We start from the raw sequence: 13,841 nt of genomic DNA, 5'->3' as shown, positions 1-13,841 counted from the left end.
TGTTTACTATTCGTTAGCGCCCTCTGTTGACAGTCTGGGAAAGTATTGGGAGTCATTGTCCGCGACGTTCCTTAAAATTTAGCAGACGACAATATATTTTTAAAATGACTTCCCGGAAGTGTGGAATAACTGAGGTACAAAAAATTTCCGGGATTATGTGAGTACAGATTCCTCCTTTTCCGAATTTTTATAAAAATGTTTTTAAAGAGTGAAAATTACCAATTTAATTTTAAGTGTTTGTTTTATATTCATTCAAGCAGCAAAATGTAGGGCACTGTGGAAGTGCGTCATTGTATATTTATTTTTGCCATTCGTACAATCAATTCTTACAAGTTCGAAGATAAATAAAATATTTCTAGTGTTTTACATCTAACATATTCTTTACTTGCGTTGATAAGTCCTACATTAGTGTCGACTTTTTTCCTTCTCATTTATCTCTGTCACACTATTTAATTCTCTTATTCGATGTTATTTGATGCGGTGAATTTTTTCATAAAAACTGTTGCAAGCATTCAATTCTTTAATAACTGGAACATTATTTAAGTTGATGAACAATATCTAAGTCATTTGTATCAAATTTGATAATTTATTATCATTTATCAAATATTTATTATTACCAATGCGCATTAGCTGACGTAATATGAACTTGTTTACAATTTCGAAGTATTAATTTAATATGCGGTTATAAATTCATTACTGCTATTTTAAAAATTTCTTAAACAAATGGTTGTCTATATTCAAAAAATATTGGAAATGATGTATAGAATAAAACGATATTTGTGTTAACATTTTTAAATCTCCATCAAATTTTATTTACCTTAGATTGTAAATTAAAATAAAGAGTTTCGTTCATTAAAAATGAACAGTTTTACAGTGAAAAATTAAGTGATAATTAATTGCTAATTTATAGCATCATGATAATTTATATCACCTTGTGTGATAATTTATAGCACCGTATACGCATCAGGTGACGTAATATCAACTGGTTTACAATTTCGAAGCATTAATTTAATATGCGTTTATAAATTATTTAATGCTATTCTAAAAATTTTTTTATTCAAAATTTTTGATATTAAAAAATAGTAGGAACGATTTATAGAATAAAGAGATTTTTTCATCAAACGATTAATCATATTAAAAAATATTAGAAGCAATTTATTGTTGAGGATTGTTTTAAACAAACGATTTTGTTTATATTAAAAAAATATTCGAAACTATTTATAGAATAAAAAGATATTTGTGTTAAAATTATGAAATCTTCGTTAATTTTAGTTATCTTCGAATCTAAATTAAAACAACGAGTTTTGTTCATTGAAGATAAACAGTTTATACTGTAAAAATAAATAGCAATTTTTATTCTAATTCAATGCGTCTATATGCGTTTAAAATACTTCTTTTCATTTTACCAACCAAGTTTTATTTTTAGATTAAATAAACGTATTTAGATGAATATCTGAGAATATGAAAAAAAAAATATTAACGATAGCGGAATTAAAGAATATTTTTTTAAAGAATGAAGTAAATTGAAATTAGGTTTATAAAGAATAAAAGCGTTTAAAGAAGAGTTTTAACGATAAACTGAAATAGTTATTTTGTTTAAATTAAATGAATTATAAGAAAAACTAAATTTTAAAAAAAGGATTTGAGTTGGGAAAAAAGCTTTTAATTTTTATCACATTGCGTAGAAGTTTCTATGCAATTCCTTATATTTTCATAATTTTTAAAATTGTACGTAATAAGATTTTGCTATTTTAAAGAAAATCTATATAATTTCATGACATTACAATGATTTTTATTAATGATGTACAATTATGACATGTGCAGTATTCTCATCTCAACAAAAATTTTTTATAATAATAAAAAATAAAATAATTATTAGAAACATTTCAATACAGCTAAAAAAAAGGGCAAAACCAATAAAGAATGCAGTCTCAATGTCAGTCCCTGGCAGTGTCACGTCAGTGTCAATAGCAGTAATATTGAATATGTATTGTAAAAATAAAAAATAAAAAAACACTCAGAGAAATACGAAAATATAAAGCTTTAAGATGACGATCAGAAATGTCAGTATAGATTCATTCAGAAAGTTAAGGTATTCAGAAAAAATTAAGATAATACATAAAAAATTATAAAAGAATATTTTCTATATATTAGGAACAGAAAAAGTTAATTTTTTCTTCAACAGTTTTTGAAATATTTCGGCTATATGCGTTTTGATTTATAAGAGGGAGTGGATCAAAGAATTTGGATGATAAAAAAAAATAAAAAATGTGCTTATTTTTTAAAAAGAATAAATTTAGTTAGGTCTTCAGAAACTAGTCGTGTTCTTTTTGAATGAAAAGTTTGTAGAGTTTGTGAAATATTTTATTTTTTGTTGTTGATTATTTTTATTAATGCTAAAGAATTAAACTGATGAAATATTAGTTAAACAGAGTGATTCAACTCTTTCAAGAATTTATTACGTTAATATTAAAAATAGTAAACGTTTTACCCGATCCGCAATGATAAATGCGACCAAAACGAAGCATTGATAGATTTTTTTTCTTCTAAAATTTGATAAACATAAATAAAACGTTCTTGTGTTATTAGTGAATAACTATTAAAATGCAGCAGCATTTTAAAATATTTAGTTTTTGTAAAGAATAACTGATATAAAAGTCATTGCATGTATTAACTGAAACAGCGTGGTGTAAGTTAAAATTTGAACTAATTTATGCAGTTAAATAAACAATATTGTTAAATATGTTTGCATTTAGTCATGTTGATACATTACAATTTGTGATTAATTATTATGATAGTTTTCGAATACAAAATACAATACAAAAAAAGTGTCATTTTACTTCTCAGCTAGTCAAATAAACAAATATTTAAATAAATAAACCTAACTAATAATAATTAATATTAAAACTTTAATAAACTAAAAATTAATAAAATCATAAATTTGAATAAAAACTTTTAATAAGTGTTTTATTTTTTTAAACAGTACGAAATTGAACTATCTTTTGTTTTCAAGTTGAAAGAAATTAATTATATAAAACTTTAAGCATTTTTCTAAAATATGTTCAAATCGTTTGAACTAATTACATAAGGGTTTAAAGAACTAACTACATAAGGGCTAATAACATAAGGTCGAAATTATATAAGGTTATTTTCTATACTCAATTTCCCTTTTAAAAACCTTTTGCTTGGATAAGTCCCATTGCTTACAAGAGAACACTTTATGATCTTCGTTTTAGAACATTTTCTTTTATGAAATACTTCTCCAATGCTAAGCAAATGAGAAGTTTTTGATAAAAATGCTTGATTTGACCACGCTGTAAAAAAATATGGATTAAATTAATGTAAAATTTTCTTTTCGTAAAATCAATTTTTAACGGAACATGGTACGGAACAAGATATCTGATACACCGTAATTTAAGTAATAATAACAGTAAAATCATTGAATCATTATAGTTAAGTAAATATTACTGTAAAAATTACGGTATAGTATTTTATGGAAAAAATGGCATTCATGGTAAAATGAATTTTACGGATGAGGCACGCAAAGTGCTTTCTCTTTAAACTGTAATTTGATCCGGAATTTTTTGCGGTGCAGTCGATATCAAATTTTTACCCATGATTAACAACAGGTTTGTCTGACAAGTAGATTTGCATTAAATACTGAATACTGTTTTCTTTTTAGTGTTGTGACTAGCAATTTTAAATGCATTTGACACAAAACATTCGATTAAAAAAGTTATAAGAAGTTATAATTCTTAGAATTACAACTTCTGATTTACTATTACAACTTCTGATTAGAATTACAACTTCTGATTAGAACTTCTGACTTAGTGATTTTTTGATTCATCGATCAGTATTGTTTCCAGAGAGATATTGATCGAAAATATTTTCGTTAGGGTCAAATTAATATCTTTTTACAACAGCCAGTTGTTGTCTAATAGGGTATCGGAGTTTAAGTCGGGTCGAGTCTAGTCTAACAGCATGATGGTGTCAGCGTTGCGCACCTGTCACCTTCATTTCTTATACTAGATGATATACATCGATTTAAAGCAGGGAGGACTTCTAATAGTTAACTGATATAGAACCTAGGTTCTACACAGAGTACTTTAACCATTGGATAAATATCAGACAAGCATTATAAACTGTGGCTTTTCAACTTCGTAAATCTATTTTGTTGCATGTAATAATTATTATGTAAAATATGAATATATTGCATTATCCGCATTTTTGAGTGAAATTGCACACGAAAATTTTTTCACAATTATAATCTAAAAAAGTAGACTTTTATCAGCTGCTAGTTTAAAAACTACGTAGCTATATATAAAGTTTCAATAATATAGGCATTTTATTTAAAATCTATCTCTTAATGTGTTGAACAAGTGATAATAAGTACTTAAATATGTAATTTGTTCTTTAAAAGATAATATAATTTAAAAAGATGTAATTTTTATTTTTAAAATTTAAATTAAATAAATAAAAAAATTTTTTTAAAAAAAATCGTATTTTTAATAAGTATAATTCTTGTTTTAGAAATAAGTATTTTTCAAAAATTAGAGAAAAAATATATTTTATGAAGAAATATTAATTTTAATATAAATTCTAAATTGACAATTAATACATATCAGAGATTTATGAGAAATACTTTCTTAGATGTAAAATATGTATCTATACTGATTATAATCATCTTATACTATCTACCATTGTTATGATTTGTTTTTTTCTATTATTATGAAACTCATTGCACATGCAATTAAGCCAAAAAAAAGCTACAATTTAGCACAAATCTTATCCTTTTTCTAGGCAAATAAATATCTTTCAAATTTTGACGCAATATATGTATATGCAGTTGATAAGAACATTTTATCATAATTATCTCTAGAATCAATTATTGCATATTGTTGAGTCGATGTTTTATTATTTTAACACTTACATTACGATATTAACATTCGCTTTTGAAAATAATTCATTCGACTTTTTGCGTTGTTTTAGTTTCATACTATTTGTATTTTTGTAACTTTTTATATTGAACTGGCTTCATATATACTTGATCAATAATTTCTTGTGATGCAAGGTTCTAGCTTATATGTTTGATTTACATTAAAATGAAATTGCACGAAAGTTGGCTACATTAATGTAAAATTAAAAAGAATATGAATATTAAAGTATTCTTATATTTGGTAGGGAAGAATAATTATTCCAACATTTTTTAATGATTTAAATACATATTTAGTTTTTATATTTACTACATAACAAAAGATAGTAACAAATTTAGTGTAGAATGGGGAATTTTCAAAATTGAAACAATAATATTTAAGGGACAAAGATCATATTCAAATGTATTTATCATTACATTAAAATGTATTTATCTTATTAAAATTGATTCGATATATTGGTGTAAATATCAATATAAAAAGTTTAATAAATAGACATTAATTATAAGTTTATCCTCAATTAGACGGACGATATTCAAAAATTTAGAACAGGAAAACGGTTCCGGGAAAAAGAATAAAATTAGGCTTACAGTAATTGGTATCGATTTTTTTTCTAGATTTCTTGCTTTTTGTTCAATTTTTTTTCTACCGATGGGGCTCCAAATGGTAAGCCTGTAAATCAAGAATGAACAGTTGAAAATCACAATGCAAGTCGTTGAACTTCTTCAATGAATGAGAATAATATTACAATATTTTTTAAACATTCATCATCAATTACAAATCTCATAAAGTGAAGTTCTCATAATTAAATAGAAGAAAACGTAAAGCAAATCTTGAAGTTGAAAGAGCCACCTGTTGAAAAAATTTTGTACTAAAATCCGAAACTCTGAAAGAAATTTTTTGCGTTGTCCTACAAATTTTTACAAAACATTTTGTTTAAAAAAACTGTTTTGATGCATTAATTTATTTAAGAACTATTAATCTCATTTAGGACATCTTGTGTGAGCTTTACATCGAGTTTAAAAAAAAGAATTTAAAAAAAAAATTTGATATTGATGTAATATTTAAAGAAAAAAAATAGACTTTCTTAAATTATTTTCGTCTTGCTAGTTAAATAAAATAAACCAATTTATATTTAAAAAAAATTTATATTTGTAAAACTTTGCATTTTGAGGAAGTGGGAAAACTAAGTATATAAATTTCAAAATAGCAGAAATTATACCGATTTTAATTAAAACCACGTGCAATACTTTTAAAAGTTAAATATGTATTCAAAAATAATTTCTAAACTTAGTCAATAGCTAAAGCAACTGATTTAACAAATATTTATTTTTATTCGCTTGTCGGCGAGACTTGAAGCTTACGTAAACAAATCAAGAAAAACTTTTTTAAAGTCTGACGGAATTTAATTCGTCTACGAGTTTTCCGCCAGGTCATTGTCTTCTTGTCTATTTTATCATTGTGCAACTGAAGAGTTTTCCGAAATTGCGTCATTTCTGGAAAAAATAAATTTAAGCAGCCACTAAAATTCCGCATTCTAAATATAGATAAGCGAATGATCTCAACGAATAAAATCTTTTGTCAGGTTTAAATTGAATTCTTATTTTAAAGTTGAATTCAAGGAACAAAGTAATAAGCATTAATAAAACGGTTATGAAAAAGGCAATGAAAACTGTAATTTTATGCAATTTTATGCAAACAATATTAGTTTGGTTCCTTCAAATTTAAATCGTGAATCCAGAAATTTGAAAGAGAATATAACTGTTTTCAACTTTTTTCAAACACAAATTCTGCACACTGTAAAAAATTCATCCTCAAATTTTATGAAACTTTTTTCATTTTTGACATAACCATTTCCTGATATATGCTCTGAGCGAACATTTCGTCAAAGTGACGAAATAACGGGTCTGGTTCATTTCATCGACAATCACTTCATCGACAGGCCATTTCAACGACACCACTTCATCGACAGGCCATTTCATCGACTAGGTCATTTCGTCGACAGGCCGTTTCCTCGACAGGGTTGTTTCGTCGACAGGCCATTTCATCGACAGGGTCATTTCGTCGACAGGGTCATTTCGTCGACAAGGTCATTTCGTCGACAAGTCATTTCGTCGACAGGGTCATTTCGTCGACAGGGTCATTTCGTCGACAGGGTCATTTCGTCGACAAGTCATTTCGTCGACAGGGTCATTTCGTCGACAAGTAATTTCGTCGACAGGGTCATTTCGTCGACAAGTCATTTCGTCGACAGGGTCATTTCGTCGACAAGTCATTTCGTCGACAGGGTCTTTTCATTTACAGGGTCGTTTCGTCGACAAGGTCATTTCGTCGACAGGGTCATTTCGTCGACAGGATCATTTCGTCGACAGGGTCATTTCGTCGACAAGTCATTTCGTCGACAGGGTCATTTCGTCGACAGGGTCATTTCGTCGACAGGGTCATTTCGTCGACAGGGTCATTTCGTTGCTAGTGTCATGCGTAATTCTGAAACTATTTTAGAGATTTAATCTAAATATTTCTATTATTAATTAGAAAAATGCACTTATTTAATTTTATACGAAAGTAAAATTCTTTATGGCGGTTTATTGTTCCAATTGCACTAAAAGAAGTTCGCTTTTTGAATTAATTAATAGGTAGTTGAGAAGCGTTTAAACGGTTGATGTATCGAAATCTACTTTTCTATATCTAAATCGTAATAGCTCGACACTTATTTTTAGGATAGGTAAGGATTGTCTTTAGAACATTACCAAGCAGTATATCCGGACCGTGGTTACAGTTAATATAGTGTGTCGTTAACAATCAAATTGTTTTTAATATCAAATCAAATTAATAAAATATATTTTTAGAATTGAAAGCAATAAAAATATATTACAATGAAAATTTAGACACTATTTCAAGGAAAGCTAAATTTATTGCTGTAAAAAGTTTCAAAATTTTTACATAAATTTTAACAAAAACATAGACATCAGTCGAATTCTCACAGAAATGAAAATAATCACAGAAATCAAAATAATCATGAAAATAATCACTTTTACACTTTTTAAAGGACTTATTGCTCGCCTTTAAAATATATACTCTCCCTGCAAATTTTATTAATTTAAATAAATTTTTATTCTCTTGCAAATCGAAAAGAAAAACATTTTAATATTTGAGTAAAAAAACAAGTTTGCTAAACTTATTTTAATAAAACATTAATGGGAATAAAATCAGATGCATATAGATAACTCTCCTCAATTATAAACTCAAAAGTCAATTTATTTGTTATATCGTAGTAAATTGCGTTTTTTCCCCAAATGTTTTAGATCATAAAAACCAATTAGACAGGTTTCCTCCCCTCCTCTGATTTAGAATCATTTTTTATATCATTTCGATTGCATCGCATACCGAGGATGTGGAGTCATTGTGAGTTTTTTTTTTTTTTTTTACTTTAACGAAGTTTATTTTATAAGGTAAAAGAACTTATAAATGTTTAGGGAACATATAGGATGAAATACATATTAAACGCCACAACGTTATAAATAATTAATTAAATAAGACATAAAATAAACTGGAAATGCGAGAACAAGATTTTCGTTTAAAATAATATTTCATTTAAATTTCACAAGAATTGTCAGAAACTTCCCTCTTCAGCAGAATAGCTTACAAAGACATGAGGAAGAGGATTAGAACAAAAAATTTATCAACATTATTTCCCAATATGTTTTCCAAGTTGGATTTTCATTTTATTTTTCCCCTCATGCATTTTTTTCCCAAGATTTTTATAATACTATAAAGTTCAGCCCGTTGCTCACTTCGCTCGCCAACCTTCGTAATAGCCACTCATACAACTTAGTTTGTTTTTTTCCTATATCGATCTTTCTTTTAAAGAGAAAATATATAAATATTGAAATTTCATGTAAGAAAATTTTATTAATATGTCAATAGTAACAAAATAAACGATTACTTGCATATAAAAAAAAATCAACTGAGCTTGAAAAAAATAAATATCTAAACACAGGGAATATATAAATTTTCGATAAAACAAGAAGTAATCTTACTAGCTAACTATCTAAAAGGTTTGTGTTTTTCGGATTAAATTCTTCGTAAACATCACTACTGTTATCATTGCAAAAGTTAGTTCCTTTTCCTTCTCTTTTTTTTTGGACAAGATTTTAAACTGTATTAATGCGTTTTACTCATTGCGGGGGAACGTTATATAAGTATAATTTTCTTTTTTATCGACAGAAAATTTTTGCAGCTAAAATAGCCTGTTAACGAAAAAACCTTGTCATTGAAATTATCTATCGACCACATGGTTTCATTATCTCACAGATTCATTTTATACCGTCTTTTTTTCCTTCCTAATTTCACCCGTCATTCACTCCCTCCATCAAGAATCATTCACAATAGTTGTTGCAATTGCTTTTGCGATGATAATCTACAATAATGTACATTAAAAATTAATCTTAGAAACAAATGTGTTAAATGACCCTGTCGACAAAACTACCCTGTCGACGAAATGACCCTGTCGACAAAATAACACTGTCGACGAAATGATTTGTCGATGAAATGACCCTGTCGAGGAAACGATCATGTCGACGAAATGACTTGTCGACGAAATGACTTGTCGACGAAATAACCTGTTGACGAAACTACCCTGTCGATGTAATAACCTAGGTGAAGATACGACCCTGTCGATGAAATGACTTGACGACGAAATGACCCTGTCGACGAAATGACCCTGTCGACGAAATGAACCTGTCGACGAAATGAACCTGTCAACGAAATGACCCTGTTGACGAAATGACTTGTCGACGAAATGACCCTGTTGACGAAATGACCCTGTCGATGAAATGACCCTGTCGACGAAATGACCCTGTCGACGAAATGACCCCGTCGACGAAATGACCCCGTCGACGAAATGATATGACGATGAAATGACCCTGTCGATGAAACGATCATGTCGATGAAATGACCCTGTCGACAAAATGACCCTGTCGACGAAACGACTTGTCGATGAAATGATCCTGTCGACTAAATGACTTATCGACGAAATGACCCTGTCGATGAAATGACTTGTCGACGAAATGACCCTGTCTACGAAATGATCCTGTCAATGAAAAGACCCTGTCGACGAAACGACTTGTCGACGAAATGACCCAGTCGACGAAATGACTTGTCGACGAAATGACTTGTCGACGAAATGACTTGTCGACGACATGACCCTGTCGACGAAATTACTTGTCGACGAAATGACTTGTCGACGAAATGACCTTGTCGATGAAATGACCCAGTCGACGAAACGACTTGTCGACGAAATGACCTTGTCGACGAAATGACTTCTCGACGAAATGACCCTGTTGACGAAATGACTTGTCGACGAAATGACCCTGTCGACGAAATGACCCTGTCGACGAAATGACTTGTCGACGACATGACCCTGTCGACGAAATGACCCTGTCGACGAAATGACTTGTCGACGAAATGACCTTGTCGACGAAACGACTTGTCGACGAAATGACCCTGTCGACGAAATGACTTGTCGACGAAATGACCCTGTCGACGAAATGACCCTGTCGACGAAATGACCCTGTCGACGAAATTACTTGTCGACGAAATGACTTGTCGACGAAATGACCTTGTCGATGAAATGACCCAGTCGACGAAACGACTTGTCGACGAAATGACCCTGTCGACGAAATGACTTCTCGACGAAATGACGCTGTTGACGAAATGACTTGTCGACGAAATGACCCTGTCGACGAAATGACCCTGTCGACGAAATGACTTGTCGACGACATGACCCTGTCGACGAAATGACCCTGTCGACGAAATGACTTGTTGACGAAATGACCTTGTCGACGAAACGACTTGTCGACGAAATGACCCTGTCGACGAAATGACCCTGTCGACGAAATGACTTGTCGACGAAATGACCCTGTCGACGAAATGACCCTGTCGACGAAATGACCCTGTCGACGAAATGACTTGTCGACGAAATGACTTGTCGACGAAATGACCCTGTCGACGAAATGACCCTGTCGATGAAATGACTTGTCGATGAAATGACTTGTCGACGAAATGACCCAGTCGACGAAATGACTTGTCGACGAAATGACTTGTCGACGACATGACCCTGTCGACGAAATTACTTGTCGACGAAATGACTTGTCGACGAAATGACCTTGTCGATGAAATGACCCAGTCGACGAAACGACTTGTCGACGAAATGACCCTGTCGACGAAATGACTTCTCGACGAAATGACCCTGTTGACGAAATGACTTGTCGACGAAATGACCCTGTCGACGAAATGACTTGTCGACGACATGACCCTGTCGACGAAATGACCCTGTCGACGAAATGACTTGTCGACGAAATGACCTTGTCGACGAAACGACTTGTCGACGAAATGACCCTGTCGACGAAATGACCCTGTCGACGAAATGACTTGTCGACGAAATGACCCTGTCGACGAAATGACCCTGTCGACGAAATGACCCTGTCGACGAAATTACTTGTCGACGAAATGACTTGTCGACGAAATGACCTTGTCGATGAAATGACCCAGTCGACGAAACGACTTGTCGACGAAATGACCCTGTCGACGAAATGACTTCTCGACGAAATGACGCTGTTGACGAAATGACTTGTCGACGAAATGACCCTGTCGACGAAATGACCCTGTCGACGAAATGACTTGTCGACGACATGACCCTGTCGACGAAATGACCCTGTCGACGAAATGACTTGTTGACGAAATGACCTTGTCGACGAAACGACTTGTCGACGAAATGACCCTGTCGACGAAATGACCCTGTCGACGAAATGACTTGTCGACGAAATGACCCTGTCGACGAAATGACCCTGTCGACGAAATGACCCTGTCGACGAAATGACTTGTCGACGAAATGACTTGTCGACGAAATGACCCTGTCGACGAAATGACCCTGTCGACGAAATGACCCTGTCGATGAAATGACTTGTCGACGAAATGACCCTGTCGACGAAATGACCCTGTCGACGAAATGGCCTGTCGACGAAACAACCCTGTCGAGGAAACGGCCTGTCGACGAAATGACCTAGTCGATGAAACGGCCTGTCGATGAAGTGGTGTCGATGAAATGGTGTGTCGATGAAGTGATTGTCGATGAAATGAATGCGACCCCGAAATAACTATCGTCACTTCTTCTAGAATATGAATTTCGACAAGTAAAGAGATGTTTCGTCATTCTATTTTTTTTCTGAGAGAAAAAAGAATGAAAAACATTATACGGTACTCGTAGTGCCCTATGGCTTTTAACGAGCGATATTGTTGATTATTTAACGGAGGACATCATATACACATAGATTCATGTCAGCTCAACAGCACAAGGACAAATAGAATAGGGAGAATTTTTTTTTCCTAGCTTGAAGCGGGATTTGAACCCAGGATCTTCCTGGTGTGAGGCCCACTCCTTTACCACCATGCATTCCAGTGAGGTTGTTTAGCCATTCTAGTGTCGATGGTTCATTCTAGTTAACAATCTCCAACAATGCACAGCGATGAGGTTCTGAGTTAAGAAACCATATTCATCATATATTTGAGAGCTCGCTTTTTACCACAAATCAGGTGGTTTCGTGACGAAATGATTCTCAAAATTAACGAAATACAGCTAAATGATTGCTGAACCGTCAAAAATTAGAGCTTTATTTCTGATAGTATATAGCGCTAAAGATAAAAAGCAGACGATCCTGAATAATTTTTGATCGTGTATGATCGGATCTTCAAGTTCTAAGAACCAATCTTTATGGTTCGAGGGGAATTTTATTTTTTGCGTATTTCGCCATATCTGAAGAACTTTTTAAGAGAACTGTAAAAATTTTGCACACAATTATAAAATTCATTTATTCAAAGATAATTTTTCGAAAAAATAATTTTTAGTAAATATTTATTATTTTATTTTATAATAGTCAAAAATCGCTTGAATTGTATACAATTTTTTAAAACATTTTAAAGAATGTAACTTTACATGGCAAAATACAAAATTTGAACGAAATTGGTCAAATAGTTCCTAACAATATTAAAATTTAATTATCTTAACTAATTTAAAATTAAACTCGTTAAAACTAAAACTTGTCGAAGATTTTCACAAATGCACAAAATAATAACTTGATTTTTCCCAATTTCGCAAAAAGTCAAACAGATAACTGGTTTTTGTGATTTTTCTCAAAATTAGGACTCTATATTTTTAAGAAATTTTCAAAAACATGCGTTTACTTTTTACAATTTCACCAAAAGGAATCCTTGATTAAAGGCTGAAGAACTCACTGGTTGTTGGTGAATTTTCATAAAATCGGATTGTTTTGCGCAGGTTATTTTAAAAATAAATTACGTATTTTAAAACCATAGTTATAAAACAATATATTGCATTACATATTTACAGATGGATGAGATGTACAGTAATTTCAAAATTTAGTTTCTCAGGAACGATCAAATTTTGTATTTGCAATGTAAAATTGCAATTTTTTTGAAAAGATGCAACATAGTGTATACCTTATAATTCAAGCTTTTTTCGATTATTATAAAATAAAAAATAAATATAATAAATATTTACTAAGCGTTTTTTTTTTTTTTTTTTGCATGGAGTTATGTTTGGATAAACAAATTTTATAAATGTGTGCAAAATATTTCAATTTGCTTAAAAGTTCTCGAGATATAGCGAATTCAGAAAACTAAAGTAACATTAGGAGGTCTAAACTTTTGATAGCTCTTCTGATCTAACTACTGGGACCATATTTCCCAGATTGCGGCTACCCTTTATCTTATGGGAGTCAGAATTCCGAATCCGTGAAAACAATAAAGGTTTGTTTATTCAGAGAAAGAACATTTTTGAGTCTGATTCCATAACTTATATCCTCTTCACTAAATATCGTAATTAGCATATTT

General features: G+C 31.2%; 1 protein-coding gene across 1 annotated transcript in view; it reads left to right on the top strand.

Moving 5' to 3' along the window:
* The first annotated feature begins 33 nt into the window (after window positions 1-33).
* Window positions 34-13,841, top strand: part of LOC107447387 (nuclear hormone receptor family member nhr-91) — a 188,638-nt gene continuing 174,830 nt past the window's right edge. The window contains exon 1 of the mRNA XM_087153299.1: window positions 34-157. The gene's annotated coding sequence lies outside the window, so the exon portion shown is untranslated. The remainder of the gene's footprint in view (window positions 158-13,841) is intronic.

The sequence above is a fragment of the Parasteatoda tepidariorum genome, chromosome 10 (genome assembly GCF_982258835.1).
Source record: "Parasteatoda tepidariorum strain Cologne lab strain chromosome 10, Ptep-v5.0, whole genome shotgun sequence".
Lineage (NCBI taxonomy): Eukaryota > Metazoa > Arthropoda > Arachnida > Araneae > Theridiidae > Parasteatoda > Parasteatoda tepidariorum.
The sequence above is the reverse complement of the archived record's forward strand: the minus strand, read 5'-3'. Positions and strand labels throughout refer to the sequence as shown.